This window comes from Pleurodeles waltl, chromosome 3_1 (assembly GCF_031143425.1).
Source record: "Pleurodeles waltl isolate 20211129_DDA chromosome 3_1, aPleWal1.hap1.20221129, whole genome shotgun sequence".
Taxonomy (NCBI): Eukaryota; Metazoa; Chordata; class Amphibia; order Caudata; family Salamandridae; genus Pleurodeles; species Pleurodeles waltl.
This window is the reverse complement of record NC_090440.1, coordinates 400,338,245-400,353,674: the sequence shown is the minus strand read 5'-3', so window position 1 is coordinate 400,353,674 and position 15,430 is coordinate 400,338,245. Positions and strand designations below refer to the sequence as shown.

At 41.6% G+C, this 15,430-nt stretch overlaps 1 protein-coding gene across 4 annotated transcripts in view; it reads right to left on the bottom strand.

Annotated features, from left to right (window-relative positions):
• MAP1A (microtubule associated protein 1A) overlaps positions 1–15,430 on the bottom strand; it is a 598,226-nt gene that overhangs the window by 49,199 nt on the left and 533,597 nt on the right. The gene's annotated exons all lie outside the window — the stretch shown is intronic.

Here is a 15,430-nt window from a genome sequence, read left to right as displayed (position 1 = left end):
CTTCTCTGTATTAAAGCCTACACATAGGTATTCTGTTAGACAAAATGTAAAAAAAAGAAATTCGTGTTGGGTACTGGCTTTAACAAAACCTAGGAGGAGAAGATGTGGATTGTAATAACTCTTGCTACAATCTCTTCTCTGGTGATTGCCAGGATCTTGTAATAAAAAAAAAACATTAAATAATGCATATATCAACATTTATAAATAAATATCCATATAGATACACAGGGGACCTCTGGGTTCACTCTGTTCTGCCATTAGTCTATCTGAGTGTCATTTCCACGTTGCTTCCATGTACAACAGAGACCTGCATGGGGTAATGGTTCTGTCACTATGAATGATGGAATTTCCTGATCGTTATAGTTTGCTTTTCATTATCTCAAACCTCCTATTTTTATTTTAATGTTTCTTAAGAGACTACTACAGCTCTCCATGCAGTGCTAATGTTTGCTGTTCATTTCATCTGCAGTGCGTGACATTCCATGTGTCCACTTCCTCTAAACCAGGGGATAATTATGTAATGCTGTTGTCTATACTGTTTCATTGTTTTACCATTTCAAGGTGGTCAACACTACATGTGGTGGCCATGTTTGAACTTTAAACCAGCAACAGACTATTTACAATACCTTTGCTAAACGGACACCCACTGCTATGTCTAGTTTTGTTATTGCAAATATATGCCTTCTTTAGAAGGCAGCATGTATTCTTTTTTCCATATGTATTCTCTTAATTTATCTTGCACAGGTTGAGCTTGTGTGTGTTTTATTGTGCTTGTGTCAGAGGATAAATTAAAGGATGAGTCGGAAGATTGAGGAATGGAAGCAAGATGGCAAAGACGAGTGATACAGTGCACGTATGATTATTTGTTAAGCGTCTGCGCCTAGCAATGACACATAAGACACCTTCATTCATAAGTCTGACCTATTGGCATTGCCAATGATTGTTTGATAAATGTACTGAGAATGCTGAAAACACAAGAACAACAGGGAAGAATACCTCTCCTGGGCAAAGAGATTCTCCACATGTTTACACACCACTGAAGTAGGGCAAAGGCAGGGTTAAGAGAAGAAAAGAGAACACTAGCCAAAGATAAAGTGAGAGGACAACAACCAGAGGAATGAGATAATAGGACATTTTTAACACAAGAGATATTAAAAGTGAGTTATATGTCTTCTGTTGTGTCCCTGGTATGAGAAAGTGAATCCCAGGTGAAAATGCATTTTCAGAGATTTGCTTCTACATCTGTGGACAGAATAAGGGGAAACTGAATGGCATGCTCCTGCAGGCAATAGACCAATGCAAGATTGCTAAACTACTCACCTACAACATGATAGTCAGTTTATGCTAGCCAGTCTGTGGCCACAGACATTGTGAATCAAAGACTGGAACACAATCATATTGGTATCTTTACATAATTAATATGCCTCTGTTTTGTTTTATCCTTGCGTTAGTGCCCCCTTGGTGCCTGCCCCTGGTTCTGCCTAACTCACAAAACTCTCAGCTATTGTTTCCACATCCTTTTCCTTCATTTTCCTGATCCTATGCCTCCCTAACCCTGCATATGATGACATAAGATCCTTCATATTCTGACACACCTCTGCATGTTCTACACCATTATACAGACTCTGTTTCAATGTCTCCCTCTACTGTTGTTTACCTTACTTGTGTGTATCTGGTCCAGATAATCCCAGTCCCAAAGCCACTCCTGCACAGTCTATTTAGTACATACATCTTCCTGGCCTAAATCTCTCCCCTATCAAATATCAATACTCAAGAGTCCCCTGGATTGGCTGGTGTGGGTGAAGTTGTGTGCAGGTCCCGATATCAGTGTAATGTCCTCACCACTAATCAAATATGAAATTGTTTCCGATAAAGTCAATCTGGTTTAAGACTTGAGTATTTCCATGTTTTAATGGACAGGTAAAAGAGATGGAAGTTGTAGGTGGTGAGGGGGGAACTTCAAAACCTAGTGGCTGCCACCAGATTTCTTTGGGGTGAGGGACAGGTAGGTGAGTTGAGGAAAGAGGAAAAGATGACATATAGAAAAAAATTGACAGTCGGACCATCTACTAAAATCCAACTCTCTATGTTTTTGCCCATAGCCTCTCATACGCCAAGAACAGCACAGCTTTAGATTAAGGAGATTTGTGTGGTTGAATGTATTGTGCTCAGGAGGTTGTGTGTGGGGGTGTTGAGACTGTGGTGGATTGGATGCAGAACCTGGCAATATGCTAAGCCCTGCGACCAACTTCCACTATGCAAACAGCAAGGGGTGGTCTCCCATAAGGGTTCTGGCACAGAGTTTGGGTTCAGCCTAGGGCCTGCTGCAAAACACTGCTACAAATGGCTCAAGGCCGTGTGCAGTGTGAGGTGGCAACACACAATGTTTTGTCATGCACAGTGGGAGTTGGGGACTAAAGTCAAAACAGAAATCACTAAAAACACAGTTAAAAACTCAGTTCTAGCTTTGGCTCAAAAGCACAAAACTCACCAATTATGATATGCAATGTACACAAACACATGCCATATTCAAGTTGCTTGTGAAGTAGAAAACACAAAATACCAATTTTTTTAAAGGTGCAAGCACTAACAGCAAATCAGTGAGGGGGACATTAGAAATGGCATGCGTTGAGTGCATTGTGTACCATAACCCACACATTTCATTTGTTTTGTGTGTCTGGGCCTCAACTGTAACTCATAACTCATCTTTAAAAAAAATTGTATGTAATTTACTTTGATAGTATATTAATAATTCACATTTGTATTCAGATGATTTATGTCCTGGCTAGAGATATAGAATTAAGTTTAAGGTGCCACAATATAAAGATGTTCATTCTTATATTTGATATCATCCGATGTGAGGATTGCCCTTTTAAAAATAATTAGAAAACTGTATTTTAACTTGGAAAGAGAGGTACATGGCAAAGAGCACATATTTGGCTTGCTGGGCAAGTTGGATGGAGCAAGCCCAGCTGTAGACATGCTTCATGAAGGCTACAGGTGGGTTTCCAGGAACCGTAACATCCTGAAAATAACCTTGTCAATACAGAACAAACACATCTGTTGTTCTGGTAATGTTTGCAGGTAAGAGTCCATACTAAAGCTTTTACAGGCCCTTTTGGTGCTACCACAGGTTAGTTAGATGCATGAAGTGAGGGGTTGGAGAACAGAGACTTGTTCCATCTTTCCATGCAAGCAAATTCAGAACTACATTAAAATGTTGCTATTCTTTTTAATATTTAAAATATATTTCTAGTGTGTATCCCTGGGTGTGTCTATTCATGGTGAAAAGAGAGTTGGAACCTATTAACAACAAATAATCCCTCACAGGGCTGATTGTTGTTCAGAACACAAAAATCCTCCTGTAATGCACAGGTGATTCGTGGGATGCAGTCCACAAGGTTTTCTGTCTCAAGTTAGCAAGTTGGTATCAAGCCTGCAGTTTCACCAGATGGACTAGAAAACCTACTCTTGGGCCTCATTATGTATGGATCTCCAAAAATACAAATTAGTAAGTGCTCTCCCTCAGAGTGTGAAGTGTCCTTACTACAACACATGCTGGTTGCAGGGGAAAGGCAACATGCTCTGATTCATGTGAAAAGATGAGGCAGTTGTGAGCAGGAATTTAGGGTTGTGAGCTTACAAAGGAGTCTGAGAGAGGTGACAGTGTCTAGGAATGCCACCTTCATGTCAAGAACTGCGAGCCACGTGAGAGTAGGTGCTCAAAGGAAGGGTGCATGAGATGTGTGAGGACCACGCTTAGGTTCCACAGAGGTGCAGGGTGTATCTTCGAAGGTATTAGCCTTTAAAGATCCCACACGACGGCCTGAATGACTGGCACATTACACAGAGAAGATTGTTTTGAAAGTATGCTTCAACACTGGTTAAGTGTAAGCATATGCAATTTTAGGCAAGGACTACCTTGTATAGTTGCAAACGGTAGCAAGACAATCCCCTGCACAGAAACCTTAAAGGCATCTACCTCTTTAGAGATACAGTAATCCATGAACTTTTTCTACTTAGCTGTGTAAAAGGCATAATTAGTGGGCTTATGTACTTGAAGCTTGAAAAAGCCAAATTTTAGGAAATCAGGTGCTAGAACATAAGATTTATCTGTCTGCGGTCTGCATGCCTGAGTTGACAGTGATGCCCAGTGAAAAGATCCTGGCTCATTAGAATCTTTTAGTGCAGATTGATTGACATCTCTAGGAAAATGGAATACAGGACTGTCTTGCCCAGGTTGATGCTACTAGGATGAGCAGCATTTATACCTGTCTCATCTTCCTCATTACGTGCAGGAAGAAAGTGAGAGGCGCAAAAGCATAAGTAAATATCCTTGACCAATTCATCCATAGTGCATTACCCATGGGCTGTGGGTGCGGGCACCTGAATGTGAAGTTTTCTCATTTCCCATTTTTGAAAGTGCTGAACAGGTCTATGAACAGTGCCCCCATCACTGAAAGTACTTGTGAAGGATTTAGGGATGGCATTTCAACTTGTTTATGTGTTCTCTTAACCAGGGCTGCAAAGACGTTGTATACTCCCAGCAAATCCTCCACAAACAGGTGAGTTTTGGTACAGGTTACCCAGTTCCACATTTTCTAAGCTAGTGTGGAGAGAGGGAGAGAAGTGGTGCCCCCCACCCATTTCGGGATAAAGTACTTAGTTGTTATAATGTCCATATTGACCAGGATGATCTTGCCACAAACAATTTTGAAGAACTCTTTTAGCAGTAGCCTGATAGATAACAGCTCCAAGTAGTTTATGTAAGACCCCTGGTGCTGAGGAGCCAGTCATGTCGTGGAGGTGGGCACTCTATGCCACAAGAGACGCATCAGTGTTGAGTATAACTTGCAGAAAGTGATCTAGAAATTGCCTGCAGAGCAACGGGTTGTGGCTGTTCCACCAAAGCAGTTAACAGAGCCCTGGTCATTACTAATACTAGAACATCCCAGTGGCTTTCTGTCATTGCCCACTGACTCAACAGGCACACCTGGAGCAGACACATGTGTAACCTGGCGATGGCACAATGATTATGCTTAAGTCATCATCCCCAACAGTTTCTTCAGAGTGTGGAGAGCGATGAGACAGTGTGTTTGGAGTGCCATGACCCTCTGTTTGTTGGGGTATGCTGCTACTGTATTTAGAACTGAGCCCAGGAAGGGATGGATCTCCAACAGTTGAAGGTCTGACTTTCACTGATTTTGAAACCCAGTATGTGAAGAAGGGACACCACTGTTTCAGTGTGTGCTAGTCAGTTGTTTGTTGTTGCTCTTGATCGGCCAATTGTCTACTATGACTAGGCATTTTGTAAACACCATAGTCATACTGAACACCTTGAAATGGTTGTATCATTCACTTACCTTGAATCCAAGGTACTTGTAATGCACTTGGTGGATCGGAATGTGAAAGTATGTGTCTTTCGGATCCCATGCTGACATAAAGTCACCATGGCAGAGCAGCAGGCTGACTTCATGCCGGGTGTTACAATATGAAAGGATTAAGAGACAATGAATCTGTTCAGTGGCTGAAGGTCTAAGACTGACTTCAGTGAGCCAACCTTTTCTTGATGGTTAGAAAGTAGAGGGAGTACATGCCTTTCCATGTTGTTGTGCAGGCACCGGTTCATTGGCATCCTTTATGAGAGGGGGGGAGTTTGTGGGGCAGTGGTGTTATGGGTAAGGGTCGAAATTACATTGACAAGAGCCCTTGGTTGGGAGTGGTCTTGGGGGGCTGACACTTGGTTCTTCTTGAAGGTCAGCTGACATATTTTCAGGTTTCGGGTGAGTCCTGTCTCCGGAGGTGTGGCAAGAATCAAGAATGCAACTGTTTGCATGGTACTGAAATGGCAAATGGAAAGAAAAGCTCCCTTGACTAATCAGGTTAATTTTTTTTATTTCGGTCATTTAGGATGTCATCAGTGATGTATTATGTGAGGTCATATGCAGTGCATGGCAGGGGTGCAAGTTATAGTAAGTTCACTTATCTATAACTGGCAAGTTTCAGTTTTGTTGGTTTCTAATTGTTAGTTCTTATCTAATTTCAACTCACAATAATAATGTCAGTTTAACCTTTGCTTCTGGCAGTGAATTTCTGTTTAAGAAAAATCATATTCTAAGTTGAGCATACACCCAGCCCCCTTCAGCAATCTGTGACCGCCACCGCCACTGTACATAGCCTTAGCCCATGTGCAGTAGAGGGTTGGCCACAACCAATCAGATCATTTCAATACTTTGGGATCAGGACTGGTCGACCAATCAGGTTTGAGCATTTTTTTTTAAATGATGGTTCCGCTGTACTGTACCATGGGACATAAAGTCCAGGGATACCTCACATTTATCATTTAGGGCTGACACCTTTATGGGCAACACGAGCACCTGTTTTGATGCTAACTTCTGAAAAAGGGCTGAACAGATGTACATCAAATCACAAAAGGTATGATTTCTAAGTAAAGTTCTAACTTTTTGGCAAATTTGGTGAAATTCTGTTTACCTGTGGTTTTTTGTATTGAGAGCAAAGTTTCATATGGGAATCAAAATTAAAAATCACACTTTCGGGCCTCCTCTTCACAGATCAGCACACAACTTTCCATGAATAAATGAAACGTGGAAGAAAGGATTCTTTGGATAATTTCATTCTGATTTTTTAAACGATGCCAGTGTGTGTGTGTGCGTGTGTGTGAATCTATGAGAGAAGCAACACTTTCGATGTCAGTTACACTGTACTTTGGGTACAGCATGTAATTTGAACTTTGCAGCTGCGGTAATAAATATGTGAATGCACATTTATTAGTATGCTTGAACTAAATGACGTGCCTTTTTGTGGCACATTTAGTTTGGATGGCATGGCATAAATATATTTGACTGTGTGTATTTTTAGGTGCTTTTATTGAACAAACTGCAGGTTTATGGGATTAATATTTCAACGGTCCCTTGGAATTATGTGTTACATACTCAACCCACTCTTCTCTTTAGCTCTTCTCTCTGATCCCTTGATCAGAGTAATGTTATATATAGAATACACACTAAAAACATTTATGTTCTGTTCTCCAGAACTAAACATTGTATGAACTTTAAGTATATGTGTGTGAAATTGTTTTTTTTTCTGCTGCAAATGCTGGAAGGATGCGTTCACTGTTCCGCTTCCGAAGAAGCTGTCTGTAGACACGACTGTACTGGCAATTTTCTGCCAAATTCGCTTTTACCCTTCTACTCTAAAATTATTGAAAGTCATGTCAATACTCACTTAACATCTTATTTGGAAACCAACCTATTACTAAATAAGGTACAGTCTGGTTTTAGAGTGTCTCACAGTACCAAGACAGCTCTCCTTACTGTAGTAGAAGACATTAGATCAATTCAGGACCACAACGGTTCTGCCTCCCAAGTCCTTTTGGACCTCTCTGCAGCTTTTAACATTGTTGTTAATTCAATGATCATTGGAATCTCTGGCTGTGCCCTAGAGTGGATCAAATTATTTTTATCGGGTAAATCCAGTAGTCTTTTTCTAGCTCACTTTCAATCTGAGGAGTTTCAGTTTCTGTGTGGTGTTCTGCAAGGATCTGCCTTTAGCCCCACACTTAAAATGTTTCTGTGACCCCCTTCCCCTGCAGATCCGTTGGATGATCATGCTTGTCATATGCTCATGCCCCCCAGCCCTTAGTTTCCACCTCTGCAAGATGGGTGACTTTCTTAGTTGCTTTCCTTCATGAAAGAAGGGAGTGGCAAATAGGATAAATCCTTTTTCCTGAAGCTGATCACAGAAAAAACTGAAATTGCATTTTTGTTTATTTGAGCTAACGGTTCTTAAACAGTACAACAAGTCCTTAAATACATTGAATGAGCACAAATAGTAAAAAAACAAATCAACTGAGCAATCGATTAAAACATGATCAGAGTACACAATCTTTTAAAGAAATAAAAAACCTAGCTGGAGCACAATTAACATCCATAAATTGTATTTGAAATAAAAATCACACTGCTAGCAATCTTAATCTGATATTGTATTTTAAAATGATGTGTTTTAAAATTTTTCGCCACAGTTAGAAATATCAACAATCTAAAAGTAACTTTTGTGCAGTACATCTGCAACTCACAACTGCACAACCCTTCATTTTTCTTGAAAGAAAGTATCCCTCCAGGGTCTGTATGGAATGGGTCTTATCCTATTCTAAATTTAAAAATGGTGCTATGCATTTGTGAGTTTGGAAGGCCATGGTGATAAAGTAAGGAAGCATTTGCTTCCAAGACTTCATAAAAATCATGGGTTGAGGACTTGAGTCTTAAGTACAGAAAATCCCTTATTCTTGACTCCATCCGACTCATTTCAAACAATTCTTTCTTAAAATAAGAGTTACACAATTTTATAGTTATTGATCGGTTGATCTGCCTCCAGCTGTATCTGTTTCCTAATCATTTTTGCCCAGTGGAGATCACTTGTAATTATCTCATCCTTACATAGAGTGTCTGTTTTAGGTTTTTCAGATGTTATCAGTTTGCTCCAGAATCTCAACGTACATATTAATTTGGGAACAGACCAAGTTTGTATCACAGCTTGCATCCTGATGGAAACACTGACCCAGCAATTCTACTCCGTATAGGACTTGTGGCGGAATAAATGTTATTGCCTAGTGGCTCTACCAGTGGACTCGTATCTTGGGATGAAACCCTGGACAAGATGAATCTCACAAAGATATGAATTAGCCTTGTGCTTTAATTGACATTCACTGAATATTAATATGAGCCACATGAAACAACTATGAGTGAAATATACATTGTATCATGAATAAGAGCCTTGAGAAAGCCCCAGGCTATCGAACCACTAGGGGGCGAAACGTGTGTCTGCTGCATTTTTGCATTTGAAACACGAACATTTCAGCATTGATGGATTAATGGGCATATTCACTGTAATAAAAAGAACTGAAAGAACAAAGAAAGGAATTCATATCACTTCATTTTAATGGGTGGACTCACTTAATCCTTCCTCTACAAGTTATTGGCCCTGGGGCACGGAAGGTCCAAACCTCAAATACTGGTCTACCCACTATAAATATGGGTACTGTCTAACAGGGAGATAGTGCTGGACCTTGTACAATACTACTATTCCCTCGATTGATTGACTGATTGATTCATCCATTCATAATTTTACTAAGTTGTAGTTCCTTTTAAGTAATGCTTAGAGATTGCGTCCTTACTATAAATGTGATGTTATTGTTTCTTTTTAGTGGAAGCTAGCAGTTAAAATTAATGCATTATATGATGCAATTTTTGAGCACTTGAGTCAGTTTCAAAGAAAATATCCCCAACATTAGAATGCATGATATCTCTTATACCCTAAATTAACTAGCATGGGGACTTCCTTTGAATGAGATAAATCAATGACTAATGATAATCTAAAATTGCAACTCTACTTTTTTTCATTTTCATTTTTGTAACATAAGATGCTACCAGGCTATGTATTGCTGCTATATTTATTTTGATAGAAAAGGACCATTCTCCGGGTTCATTTTAACATGGCACAGTAATGTTGGAGCTCCGTATCAACATGTTCCACACCAGAATGAAGGTATGTGCAGAAGCAATAACTATGCACGTTTTACATAGGATCTTCTCTATTTAGCTTTATTGATTTCACAGAAATGCTTAAATTTTCTGAGAACTCCTGAGCCTGATCTAAGAAGTTGCATGTTGCTGATTTCCATGCCACTTTCAGCCCTCAAAATGCTTCAGCATTGACTGAACTGAGTCTTAATATGTTTCCTGTGGGGGCCATTGCCCCCCTGTCTTCCCACAGTTTGGCCATTTGGAATGCTAAGAATGAACAAGTCTTGGATTTTGATTTTCTATTCCTGTCTTTTTATCATTTAGCTCTTTCCGTAGCAAGACGTTGTCAGGCCTGAATATGTATGTTTTGTTCTCACGTTCAATGTTCAACCTGGAAAGTTCAGGGACGCCCTTTGCTTTCTTTTTTTATGAATTGGATCACTGAAAATCACTGCTTGCTGAATGCACGGAACACATTCATGTATTTAGATCGTATAATGTATGTGTCACCTTCGGCTTAATGCACCTCGAGTAGTTAATACATCTTATTCACAACACTACCTGCAATAACACGATGTAAGGAAAATCTAAACCCAGCACAGCATGCCAAACTAGCCAATGCACAATTAATGTAGCCAGTCATTTAGGCATCACAACCCATATGGCTATCAACCTCACCCAGACACTACAAACCACCCAGGCCCATCCTCACTGTTTACATTGTAAACTGCCATGCCATAGATGTACACACAATAATCTAGGTAAGGCACTTTTGTTAACAAGACTTTAATCCCCTGTGTCACTACCATATTGATCCCTTCCGCAGATTCACATCCATTATGACAGGCACCAACTGTGACACCAACAACAGAGACAAGAAAAGTAGTAGTACTCATTGCTCAGGTCCATGTTCTTCTTCACAAAATCCACCACCAAGGCCCTCATTCTGACTTTGGCCGCCCGCCAAAATCAGGCCACCGAAAGACCGCTCAGCGGTCAAAAGACCGCGGCGGCCATTCTGGCTTTCCCGCTGGGCCGGCGGGTGCCTGCCAAAGGAGCGCCCGCCGGCCCAGCGGGAAAGGCCCTGCAACAATGAAGCCGGCTCCGAATGGAGCCGGCGGAGTTGCAGGGGTGCGACGGGTGCAACTGCACCGTCGCGATTTTCACTGTCTGCAATGCAGACAGTGAAAATCTTTATGGGGCCCTGTTAGGGGGCCCCTGCACTGCCCATGCCAGTGGCATGGGCAGTGCAGGGGCCCCCAGGGGCCCCACGACACCCGTTCCTGCCATCCTGTTCCTGGCGGTAAAAACCGCCAGAAACAGGGTGGCGGGAAGGGGGTCGGAATCTCCATGGCGGCGCTGCTTGCAGCGCCGCCATGGAGATTCAGCCCATGCAGGGGAAATCCGGCGGGAAACCGCCGGATTCCCTTTTCTGACCGCGGCTTTACCGCCGCGGTAAGAATGGGCTGGGAAGCACCGCCAGCCTGTTGGCGGTGCTTCCGTGGTCCCCGGCCCTGGCGGTCTTGGACCGTCAGGGTCGGAATGACCCCCCAAGTGTCTTCCTTGGAACACAGTTTACCCATCTTCACCATTAACTCCAACCTTTACATAACAACTGCTCTCACCCACTGAGAATGGGCAAGCCAATTATGTCACAAAGACTTGTTCAGCCATATGCACTGGCCCCCGTACACAAACTCTTCGCATAAGATCTAACCCCTTGTTTCAGATACCACACTGCCAAAGACCATTAAGCCTTAGCCCTCAATGTCACTTCTAGCATTTACCGACATGTTCTCAACACCCACACCAGTGCTTAATTTGTGCTTGTTGTTTCCGGTGCTGAGCACCGGCACTTATTTTTGAGGGCCGGGGCTTGATCTTCTGCCTCAAGCATTTGCTGCGAACAAAAGACACATATGGCAAAGACAGAGAAAGGGAAAAACAAAAAAGCGTCACAAAGGGAGAAAACAGCTGCAAGAGTGAGCTGAGGGGGACAGGGAGTGGCTTTATATGGATTGAAGAGGCCCGAGATGGCTTCAGGATTACGCTCCCTCAGAATTCTGTGTTCACAAATTTAATTGCAGCAGCCGCGTGTTTAAGAGGAGGGCTTTGGGCACTGGCACCTCTTTATTTACAAATTAAGCACTGACCCACACATTTGTGACTCCCCTACCTCAGCCAAGTGTTACCTATGCAACCTTACTTTCTCTTCTGAGCAGTAACTGTTCACAACCACGTCTTGTTTTCCTTCTTGTATTTCTTGTATCTAAAGTCTTGTGCATGCCCCTTCCAAAAATAAAATGACATTCAATATCAAATTCATCTAAACCTCTTTCTCCTCTGCCATGCTCCTTCAACTGGATTCCTGGAAGAACAAACAGAAACCAACAATAGAACCTTTTAATCCTAGCTGTGCTGCAAAAATCCTCAAGGGGTAAATTTGAGAATTGTCCTTTGTCCACTTAAACTTCTTTCACCTAAAACATTTAAGATATAAGAAAGTGAGCAGCTCTGAAAGTACTACAATACTAAGCTATGGGTGACCTAGTGCTAAATTACCAAGGTCCTCCATAGAAATGTAAAAAGGTGCAAATTCATTTTCATCTGTACCAAAGCCATATTTTTCTCCAACGAATTGAAAGCTCATCAAATTCCTTATGTGACACTTTCATCAACCTGTGCCGCTCCAACATCAACAGAGAAATGTAATAGCTTCAGTAGACAGTTGTTATTACATGATGACTTGTTGGTCCCATAAACTGTGGAGCTCACAAACAATACTTATATGAACCAGCCATCCAAATGAGATGATCCTAACAATATATCATATTTTCTTACATGTTACCACTCTTCTGGGTCTTCTCCAAACAACAATTTGTGGATTTATTCAGCCCCATTGGGGCTACAGAATGTTCCTTAACCATGCGGACTACATTGAAAAGGCACTTTGCACACAAATGTGCTAAATACATAACAAAGTTCTACCAGAAAATCAGCATTTTAAAACTTATTATCACACCTGCATCCCTGCTTCCCACCTCTTGCGACCCTAGTCCAGCCCAAACTGGTGCAACTCACTATTCACATTGGACCACAGCTGGTGGCCCGCAGAATGTGGAACAACACCCACACCAACTGACCACTTGCGCAACCTCGGCATCTTCTTAGACAGTCAACTGACCATAAAATGACAAATCAATGCAGTTGCATCTTCCTGCTTCTACACCATCTGCATGCTCCACAGAATCTTCAGATGGATCCCAATCAACACCAGAAAGACCATCACGCAAGCCCTCATCACCAGCCACCTCAACTACTGCAATGCTCTCTATGCCGGAATCTCCACCTAGCTCCTCAGAAGACTCCAGACCCACAGAACACGGCAGCCAGACTCATTTTGGTCCTCCCCAGAAGGACCCACATCTCCTCCTCCTTAGAGACCTCCATTGGCTCCCCTTCCAGAAGAGAAGCCACTAGGGATGACTGTGCTGCGCTTTACAAATGTTGATTGCTTGACTGACTGTTTGATTTGTGGCACTAGGTGAAAACTTCTAAGAATGTATCAACTGGTCTGAAGGTAAATCCTCATAGTTAGCGCAGACTACACATAACTGCTCCTCAATGTCCTAGGGTCAAATGTAGACACCACTGTATTACAAACAAACCACTGAAACTCCCTGACTCAACCAGTTAAATAATATTGCTTAGTAAAACATCACCTAGCCTTATCAAACAAGCTCAAACAGAAGTGTCAAAGCACAAACTTTGAAGCTATGACTTCTCTTTAGAATAGCTGGTGAATTATTTTATAATTATATCTATCCACCTTTTACAAACTACTGAAATCCCAGTCCTTATTAAAGGACTTCACTACCAGCCAAACAACCAGCCTAAACCACCTATGCAATCACAACCCAAGCACACTGAACTGTCCCTAAGGAGCAAATCAGATCACCTAGGCTGGACATACTGCCACCTTGTCCCTCAATGTTAGGTCTGAAACGGATAGAGACAACTCCCACAGGGTAGGTGCTAAACTGCCAATACCTATTTGGCACTATACAACACCTCAAAACCACACCCATTCTACCAGTACTCTAGAAGAAGCAATTACACAAATGAAGCAATATTTCTCTCACATGATAAACATGAGTAGACATTGAGGAATTGTAGCCCTAGTTTGTAATAGGCACACTTTGAGCCCGACTGTCCAAGTTCTCTACACATGTATGTCAGACTTACAAATGCAAATAGCTGTAAGGATGAATACATTGAGCCCTATATAGAGTTTGACAGACATGGTACTACGTTGGAAATAAGACAGAGTACCCTGCCTGTCAAACTTTCACTCCCACTGCCTCATTTAGAGACAGACCGATCTTAAGTAGTCCATCAAGAGAGCCCCCATTACCTCTGTAGGTGGAATACTTCCTCTGATGGCCAAACAGAGTAGGGACCATGGGACGTATGGCATTACAATGCTCGTGCTATTTAGGCTGGATAGTGTAAAGTCTTTTTTCATCTGTCCGTCACCACCAGGAAAAATCTAATATCTCAGGGTGTGGTGACTATTAGTTTTTTTGTTCTTCAAAAACAAACTCCTACTTTGGGAGTTTGTTTGTGAAAAACAAAAATAATTTTAAAAGTTTGGCGAATGGCCATCAAAACCAACAAACGGCATCCACCAAACCCTTAGTACATTGAATGGAACCACTGTCACAGAGATTTCTTGTCATGTACAGAGATAACCGCTGGGCTGGAGGTCATCTGTAAATTGGCAGATGATACTCAGCCAGAGAAGCGGTGGTAATTTCATCCTCCACCCTGGCAGACTGTCCTCAATCTGCTACGATCTAAATCAGGCACTAAATGTCCAGCACTTGCCATTAGATCAGAAAGAATGCTGCCTTTGAGTCACTGCTATTGATAGATTCTGATGCACCAATAGGTCATCCTTGTCTAATGGGGAAAAATACATCTTATCACCTCAAAGGCAGCGTTCAAACAGGCAGGACAACCGATCACAGGCAATGCTTAATATCACCTATGAACTACAGAGAAAATTGATTTCTCACACACATTTCTAGCAGCCTTTATGTAAAATAAGAGTTAAAAGAGACAACAGTAATGGATAGGCAGAACACTGGCTGTTGGTATTCATTGTGCAGAAAGCATTTGTGGAAGGAACCAGATTTACTCAGATACTAGTAACATGTCAGATTCTTCACTTCAGCAACTAACTCTGACCCAAACTCTGTCTCAACCCATGCCATGTTGTGTGATGTGTAATTTCGTCTGCACCAGGAAGTTTCATTCATACTTCTAAAATCAACACACGATTTAGCATCGAGCATAACAACTGCAAGGAAAACTAGTTCCAAGATTTCCTGATGATACAATTTTCTCAGATTGCATTCAATTTCAACTCTTTTGATAATGGAAAACTCATAGCATTTGCTTTCTAAACAATTTAACATTGGAATCTTTTTATTGCCCGAACTGTGGACTAAACACAACTTCGACGTTTTCTTGCAACCCTTGTACACAGATCAAGATTCATTTTGTAACATAACCAAGTGTTTTATTTACTCCACTTCTTAAAAAAATACACCTTGCCTTTCCTTTGTTTCCCCTCAAATGCAATCATTATCTACATGCAGCCCAGCAGGCCCCCCACATAATATATTTTTTTAAAGAGGCACAGGTAGAAGATCTGGCTCTAAACACCACTGCTACCGTGTACTCATGTCTCAACCCCCTGGTTGACTTATTGCAGCCAGAAATACAGGTGTGACAATGTTTTATGACACCAACAAGCACTCAGCAGTTATTCTTGTTCACCCCAAGAACCAACTTCATTTTCATTGTTCCCACTCTTTCTCAAA